Source organism: Populus euphratica, unplaced genomic scaffold (genome assembly GCF_000495115.2).
Source record: "Populus euphratica unplaced genomic scaffold, PopEup_1.0 scaffold16.1, whole genome shotgun sequence".
Classification (NCBI taxonomy): Eukaryota; Viridiplantae; Streptophyta; class Magnoliopsida; order Malpighiales; family Salicaceae; genus Populus; species Populus euphratica.
Genome location: NW_011499882.1, coordinates 712258 through 721166, shown reverse-complemented (window position 1 = coordinate 721166; position 8909 = coordinate 712258).

The following is an 8909-nucleotide window of genomic DNA, read 5'->3' as shown; positions in this document are numbered from 1 at the left end:
AAAAAAAAAAAACCAAAGAATAAAAAAGAAGAAGAGAGAGATGGCATCTTTCCATCGAGCTGCTTAAATTTTCAAGGTCTCCCCTATAAGACTAGATGGCATCTTTCCACTGGACTTTATTGCTATCCTGGTTCTTCACTATAGATCCATGCTTAATTTTGTCATATCTTTAGCTCACCATCCTTTGCCTGGCGATTTATGTCTCTGGCTCTCCGCTCCATTACAAGACTCGTCATCTTTTTCCTTTCTAGAGTAAATGTGTGACCAACTCACCTTTGATGGATGAGTTAAGACTTTAAAGGCAATCGCTTCAATGCGTCTACTTGTTATTCTAAGGTCTTTTGACCATGAAAAAAATTCTTTGGTGCCCTGTAAAGTGATAATAGAATGCTCTGTATAGTGACAATAGAATATTTCCACCTATAAAGTATGCAAGGATTGAAGAAAACTTCAAGCTTGTATGTTAGGTTTTTTTCTCTCTACCTCCTCTGTCATCTGCAGGTATTTCAAGGTCATATTTATCGTTTTGGCCTTTTAAAAGGCCAAAATAATGTGGTTTCATGCCTATATATATACATATATAAAGAGATCAGGTCTCAAACAGGTTATATATATATATATATATAAAGAGATAAGGTCTCAAACAAGTGTAGGCCATATTTATTTTTTGGAAAATAATTTGCGGGAAATCACTTTTCAAACTTTTTTATATTTGTTTGTCATTAGAAATGTTAGTTAACGGAAAATATTTTTCAGTCAACAAAAAACACTTTCTAATCAACGAAAAACACTTTCTGGTCAATGAAAAATATTTTTCAGTTAAAGAAAATTTTGAATATTAAAGCGATGGAAATTTTTTTTGTATCATTATTAAATCTACTTTACTAGTAGATTAAACTTAAAAAATCTTTAATCAATTTTTTATTTAGTTTGAGTTTAATTAAATAATGTGAAAGTTACCTTGAAGTGATTTCATCAATTAGACAAGCTTAAAAATCAAAAAATCAAAAATCAAAGAACAAGAAAGAAGTTACAAAAAAAACATCAAATACCAAGCACTGGGTCCAAAGACAATTTGTATGACCACTAAAAAGCGGTTTGGATTTTAAAAATAATTTCAAAAAGATATCTTAAAAAAAATAATGAGATGTAAACATATTAAATCGACTCAAGTTAATTTGAATTAATTTGTTAAACTTATGACCTGACTTATATATTTCAATAAGTTCAATAATATTTTTTTATATTTAATTATAAGATAAAATATAAAAACCAATTTAGAATCAACCTTATAGTAAAGGATAAAAATAAAAAAACCAATAATTTTTTTATCAAGTTGATGTTAAAGGTTTAAAAAAAAAAAGGTTAGACCATGTATACTAGCTTGAGTAACCTAACATGCCAACATTTAAAAAAGCTTAGGCATGTGGGTCTGTCAATCTCGTGTGCCTATGCCATAATTATTTATTTTTTTCTTTTATATAGGTGAACGACATGTTATCTACCTTTTATTTAAAAAAAAAAAACAGATTATACATCGCATGCTAGAGTAGACAATATGTTACTTGCAACTACCCAACTTAGAATCCAACTATTACCATGGTTGCTAAAAAATCATGGGTGAGGTTTTTTGAGTTAAAAAATCATTTTCAACCCATTTTTATAAAACAAACCTAATAAATACCATAAAAATCTCTTTATACCAACCACTAACCTAAAAAATCTAAAAATCACCAAAGAAAACTAAACTCAATTGAACAAGAAAAAAATCAAAAGGGAACTTGATATCCTTTTCGAGCATTTAGATGAAAAACTTGCCACTATCAAACTTTCATTGTCGAATGTGAACTATTGACACTGAACTTATCCATTTTTTTGTATCTCTCTCTTTCGTTGTTTTCCAATGATTTTCTCTTTTTTCTCCCTAACTTAGAGATTGTAAAATGAAAAAAAATTAATTTTTGGATCAAATTTTTTTCTCCCATAAATTTGGTGCTAACCATATATTTTCTTCATGTTTTGCAATTTATTATTTCTATTTCTTTTAATTTGATAATTTTACCATAATTGCAATACTAATTCCATCTAATTAGACAATTGAAGGATTTAATTAAAAGGAAAAAAGTTTGAAACTAGAAAAAAATATTTAAAAAAAAAAAAGCCAGGAGGAGCTTCACTAAAAATATTTTCAAGCTCTATATCACTATATTTTCAAGCCAGCTTTTGACCATTTTTTTATAAATTTTTAGGACTTAGAGTAAGTAACTTGTGTGTGTGTGTGTGTCTATGTGGGTGTTCATAAGGAGACTTTTTTATATTAAAGCGATGGAAATTTTTTTTGTATTATTATTAAATCTACTTTACTAGTATATCAAACTTAAAAACTCTTGACTCAATTTTTTATTTAGTTTGTGTTTAATTAAATTATGTGAAAGTTACCTTAAAGTGATCTCATCAATTAAACAAGCTTAAAAACCAAAAAATAAAAAATCAAAGAACAAGAAAGAAGTTACGAAAAAAACATCAAATACCAAGCACGTGAGTGCAAAGGCAATTTGTATGACCACTAAAAAATAGTTTGGATTTTAAAAACAATTTTAAAAAGATATCTTTAAAAAAAATAATGAGATGTAAATATATTAAATCGACTCAAGTCAATTTGGATTAATTTGTTAAACTTGTGATCTGACTTATATACTTCAATGAGTTCAATAATATTTTTTATATTTAATTATAAGATAAAATATAAAAACCAATGTAGAAACAACCTTATAGTAAAGGATAAAAATAAAAAAACCAATAATTTTTTTATCAAGTTAATGTTAAAGGTTTTTTTTAAAAAAGGTTAGACCATGTATACGAGCTTGAGTGGCCTAACATGCCAACATTTAAAAAAGCTTAGGCATGTGGGTCTATCAATCTCGTGTGCCTATGCCATATTTATATATTTTTTCTTTTATATAGGTAAACAACATGTTATCTATCTTTTATTTAAAAAAAAAAAACAGGTTACACATCGCATGCTAGAGTAGACAATATGTTACTTGCAACTACCCAACTTAGAATCCAACTATTACCATGGTTGCTAAAAAATCATGGGTGAGGTTTTTTGAGTTAAAAAATCATTTTCAACCCATTTTTATAAAACAAACCTAATAAATACCATAAAAATCTCTTTATACCAACCACTAACCTAAAAAATCTAAAAATCACCAAAGAAAACTAAACTCAATTGAACAAGAAAAAAATCAAAAGGGAACTTGATATCCTTTTCGAGCATTTAGATGAAAAACTTGCCACTATCAAACTTTCATTGTCGAATGTGAACTATTGACACTGAACTTATCCATTTTTCTATATGTCTCTCTTTCTTCATTTTCCAATGATTTTCTCTTCTTTCTCCATAAGTTAGAGATTGTAAAATGAAAAAAATTAATTTTTGGACCAAATTTTTTTTTTCCATAAATTTGGTGCTAACCATATATTTTCTTCATGTTTTGCAATTTATTATTTCTATTTCTTTTAATTTGATAATTTTACCATAATTGCAATACTAATTCCATCTAATTAGACAATTGAAGGATTTAATTAAAAGGAAAAAAATTTTGAAACTAGAAAAAAATATTTAAAAAAAAAAGCCAGGAGGAGCTTCACTAAAAATATTTTCAAGCTCTATATCACTATATTTTCAAGCCAGCTTTTGACCATTTTTTTATAAATTTTTAGGACTTAGAGTAAGTAACTTTTGTATGTGTGTCTATGTGGGTGTTCATGAGGAGACTTTTCTTATAAAGGATCTTCAAGTAGTCTAAAACCCTAGATTTCAAATTTTGCCTGAAATTAACAATTCAGATGGATACAATTACTACTGTAATCTTTGTGTTGACCAATATAATTTTATGTTGATATTTGAACTATTATTCTATTGATAATTAATTTACTAGTAGAATCACAGATAAAAATGCTCTATCAGTAAATTTTCTTGTCTGTAATTTTTTGTTCGTTGGTAAGTCTGTTGATAATAAAAAAAATTTATTCTTGATGGATTTATTATTAAAAAAAAAGCATGATAAAAAAGTTCCCGCTTCATTCCGTCGCCAATATAATTCTATCATTGATTATTTAAAAATATTTTAAAAAAATCTATTTTACAAAACTATAAAATACTTAAATTAATATAAATTAACACTCTATACTACTCAAAAGTGACTTGCTTGGAAAAAAAGAGAGAAGAAAATCAACTCAAACAAATTTGCAACAAAAAAATAACACAGAAAAAAAATTCAACTAAAAATATTCATATGAAGAAAATAAAGTTAAGATTGCTAAAAATTTTAAAATCCTATAAATAAATCAACTAAAAATTAATCTAATATAAAAAAATCCTACAACAACATTCATAAAAATATTAGAACAGAAAAATTTAAAAATAAAATAAAATAAAAAATAAAGTGGAAAAAACATAAAAAAATGAAATAAGAAAAATCTTTCCCTAATATAGTGGTAAGTAAAGCTGAGAATAGAAAAAACATAAATTCATAAAGTATACTAATTTTAAAAAATAAGAAGAGAAAAAAAGAAAGGAGAAGAAAACATACTTGAGCAGGGAAGAGGAGAGAAGAAAAGAGAAATAAAGGGATGCTGATTTTTTTGACATATGGGGTAGAAGAAGAAGAAGAAGAAGAAAGGAGGTCCGTCTGTTGTGAAATTAGGGATTTTAAGTTTTTTATTGGATCATTTTACCAACAGTTTTACAAGCAGATAATTAAATATTAATATTTTTAATCATTTTATCAATGATTTTGTCTGTAATATTTAATTTAAAATTTTCAAAAACCATCATATATCACTAACGATTTTTCAATTCATTGATGATTTTATTTGTAATATTTAATTTGAATTTTCAAGAAATGTTTTAGAAACTTACCATATAACACCAACGATTTTTTAATTCATTGGTGATTTTGCATGCAAAGAACAATAACTAACAATATAATTAAAAAGTGAATAATTTCAAAGTACTTTAGAAAATACAGAGGGAATTTTTTATAGGTGATTCTCTTTGTAATTGACATGATGAATAATATTAATAGTTTACTAAACAATTTATGATTTTGTCAGTAATTTTATTGGTATAAATAACATATACTTTTTAGCTTTGTTTTAATTTTTTTTTATTGTAAATAAAATATTTCTGTTGATATTTTTATTTATATTTATTAATTTTTTGGTAGTATATTTTCTTTATCTCCAAGGAATTTTTTCTTTTCTTTTTGGCTTGACAATAGACTCTGCTTCTTACCTAAATAAGGCAGGCAATGCTTTAAAGTTGTAATCCTTAAATTCTGCAGCCTCCCTCCCTCCCTCCCAAACAGTAAACACACGAGAGTAGGGGTTTTTTTAGCAGGAAGAGAAAGAGAGAAGGATCTTCATTAATTTTCTTTCAACAGATTTGTGACTATACACGCACGATAAAGAACGGAAAGAGAGCATGCTGGCAAAGGCATGCAAGCCGGCGTTGAGAGCTGGCATGCAGTCGTACTCGATCAATCAGGTGCTGACACATACTTGACGAATAAGAACAGTGTCAGCTTGCCCAAACTTTTCTCATCTTTTAGCCCCTTCCCCATGTCCCTTCCTCACCAGTCCTCTTTGTCTGCGAAATTTATTGAATTTGATTTCTTGCATGTTTTATTGAAAATTCATTTGTTTCCTCAGACGCCACTCCTATGTGGAATTATTGCTCATGGAATTGAAGATCCTATTTATTGCAATGTTGTGCGAAATCTGGTAAAATTATCACCAATTGTTGTTCTACTAGTAGGTAACCTGTGCGTAGCCATGGGGATGGTAAAAATTCTATTATATTTTAATGTGAATATAAATACAATTGTGAATATATAAAATAATGCCATTAGAGTTTTTATTTGTTTTAATTTAGTGGAACCAATTATTAAGAAAAATAAAGAGATAGTCTTATCCTTATATAAAAGCTAAGATTATTGCATGCAAAAATGTTTTAGGTCATCATAGCTTTCTTTTGAACATAATTGGTAATTTTGCTGGAGATCAATAGTTGTTTTACGGTAACCGAGATGATTTATTGAATGGATCTAGAGTAACAATTGATCAATAATTTGATTCAACACCCCTGCATATCACACATGGATTCTGTGAACATGATGAGAATGCAAAATGTTAAATTTTTTTCTCTTGATGTTTAATGTTTAGTATTTTATATTTATTTAATGTTTAAATATATTTATTATTTTTATATTTTGATTTAGAATGCAAATAAAGATGGTAATGAAAAAATAAAGTTAATTGGATGATACTGAATAATTTCAACACAATTTTATAATTTAGTTGTAATTCTTTCATTTAAACTTCGTTTGAGATGATTAAAAATGCTATAAAACTATAAAAAACACCTTTAAAACTTTTATTTTTGAGTTTTGAGATAATATCCACATAAATATCAAAATTAGATAAAAAGTCATTACACCTATACTACTAATATGCTATAACATTCTTTGGCATATAAATTTAGTATGATGTAATTTATTTTTAGAAACTTCTCGACTCGATGCATGAATTTCCGTTGAAGATATCACTTTTCTTATTATATTATGACTCTATCTTATTATTTAAAATTTTTATTAAATATTCAAATTTAATAGTTATTTTTTGGAGATAATATTTAGAGTATTTTAAAGAAATTTTCTAGGCTTCTAAAAAGAAAAAAACATGTGAAAAAAAAAAAGAGAGATAGGACCTCTCTCATCTCCTCTCCCTTTTTTCTTCCTCTTCTCTTTCCTAATTTTTTTCTTTCCTTCATGATTTTTGTGATGGTACTATGGTACCAAATTTGATTTAGTCGAAGGAAATAAAAGCCTCAAAATTAATAAAATTATAAAATCTAATTTGTTTATATTTTTTAGTTCATGCTTTGTTGGATATTCTTTAGTGTCTATTTTTCAATATTTGAAGACTTGCTAGTTTATTATTCGTTACAATCTATTATTAGATTAGATATCAAATCCATAATTATTTGATCTCTTTAATCCATGAACAAACTAAGGGTTAATGATTTGTTATGTCAGAAATCAATAAATATTATAAAAAATATTCGATTGAATTAAATGCAATTGCTTATGCTTTTGTTGTTTAGCTTCATCAATCTCATTAAGTTTTATAATTACTACTAGATTAAATTTTAGCCGTTGTCTTAACTTGTTTAGAAGTTAGGGTTAATTAAATTGCTTGTTTTCTACTTGATTAAAACTAAGAAGAGATAATAAAATAGTTATAATGGTGAATATTCAAAATTCAAATTAATATATATGCATCAACGATAAGTTATAAGAGACTCGATGGTGGATATTGACTTAGATCAACATTTGGTTTTTGGATTGATTTTGATAATTTAATTTAAGTATTTTTTATTTTTTTTTTCTTAAAATTATTTTTGTTATTGTTAACCCCCTTTCATCTTGATTCAAAATTAAACTAAATATTTTTTGTAAGAACGATCCTTACTCGTCTTATTACATATATTTTTAAGACTTCATGTCTTATTTTTGATTTCCTATGACAGCACGCTAGAACAACTAGGAATTTTTATTCATAAATATGGGATTATTATTCATATAAATTTGACTAACAAATCTCTTAATTCTAACACTTCAAGTCTTGCTAAGTTCATATGATATTTTGTTCCTAAGCAACCACGTTATGAAATAATTCCTTCAACATAATTATAAAAAAAATCAAGTAAAAAACAGGTTGTATAACATGCTTTGAATTTTAATTTCTTATTATTGTTGTTATTTACCTTAGTATTTTCTGACCCTTAGGGGACGTTAATATTATAATAACTTTTATGTTGCCGTAATAAAATTATATCTTCGTTCAATTTTACCGCACATCATTTAGTGATGCTCCTAAAATTTCATTTACCCCTATATAAATATTGTATTTAATGTATATTTACAATCTATTTTTTTTTTTGTTAAATTCACTATAACTATAAAATGATATTTATTACACAAGTCTTGAGTACTTGTGTCTGCTTGTACATAAACGTGCTAGGCCTTTCAAAACCCAAAAAGAAACCAACATGTATTAATTGCCAGCGCAACACTGTCATATCTAATCAAACGTGGACGAATAAAAAGAAGACATGTGTCTTCACAGTTGCCAAGAGGTTCTGGCTATTATGATACTAGAATTTAAGGTTTTGTATGCTTATAGTGGTGTCACAGAAATGTTGGTCGAGTGCCGAAATAGTCATATGCTTCAATAGTAGGGTTCTGGACCTTCTGTGTCACTAGTAATTAGGAAAAAAAAAAACCTTGTCCAAAGGTTAATGATATAGGTAAGTTTCAGACAGTTATTTCATATTTTATTAAATTTGTTCTAGTGATTTATATTTAATTTTTTTAATTTTAAAAATTATTATGATATGACCTAATTATAATTATATTGATTAGTCTAAAAACAATTTAACTAACTAGTAAAAAAAAATTATTGTGATAAATATAAAGTATTTGTACATATATTATTCCAAAATTTGTAATATACTAGTATAAATAGAAGAACGAATTACCCTAAAAAAAACTAAGAGGTTAGGATTTATTTATATTAAAACTTGGAAATTAATAAAAAGAAATGCATATTAAAAAAAAAATCCAATTTAATAATTTAAGCTGTTAGGTGAAATCCCAACATATAATTTATATTATTCTCTAACACTCCCCCTCAAATGAGTTGGAAATAATAAAATATTTTAAGTTAGTTCTTTAGTCAACCTTCTTTTATATATATAGATGAACACAACAATAACTATAGGGATTACAACATTGAAATAATCTTACATTAATTTTTTATTCAGGTATATACATATTATA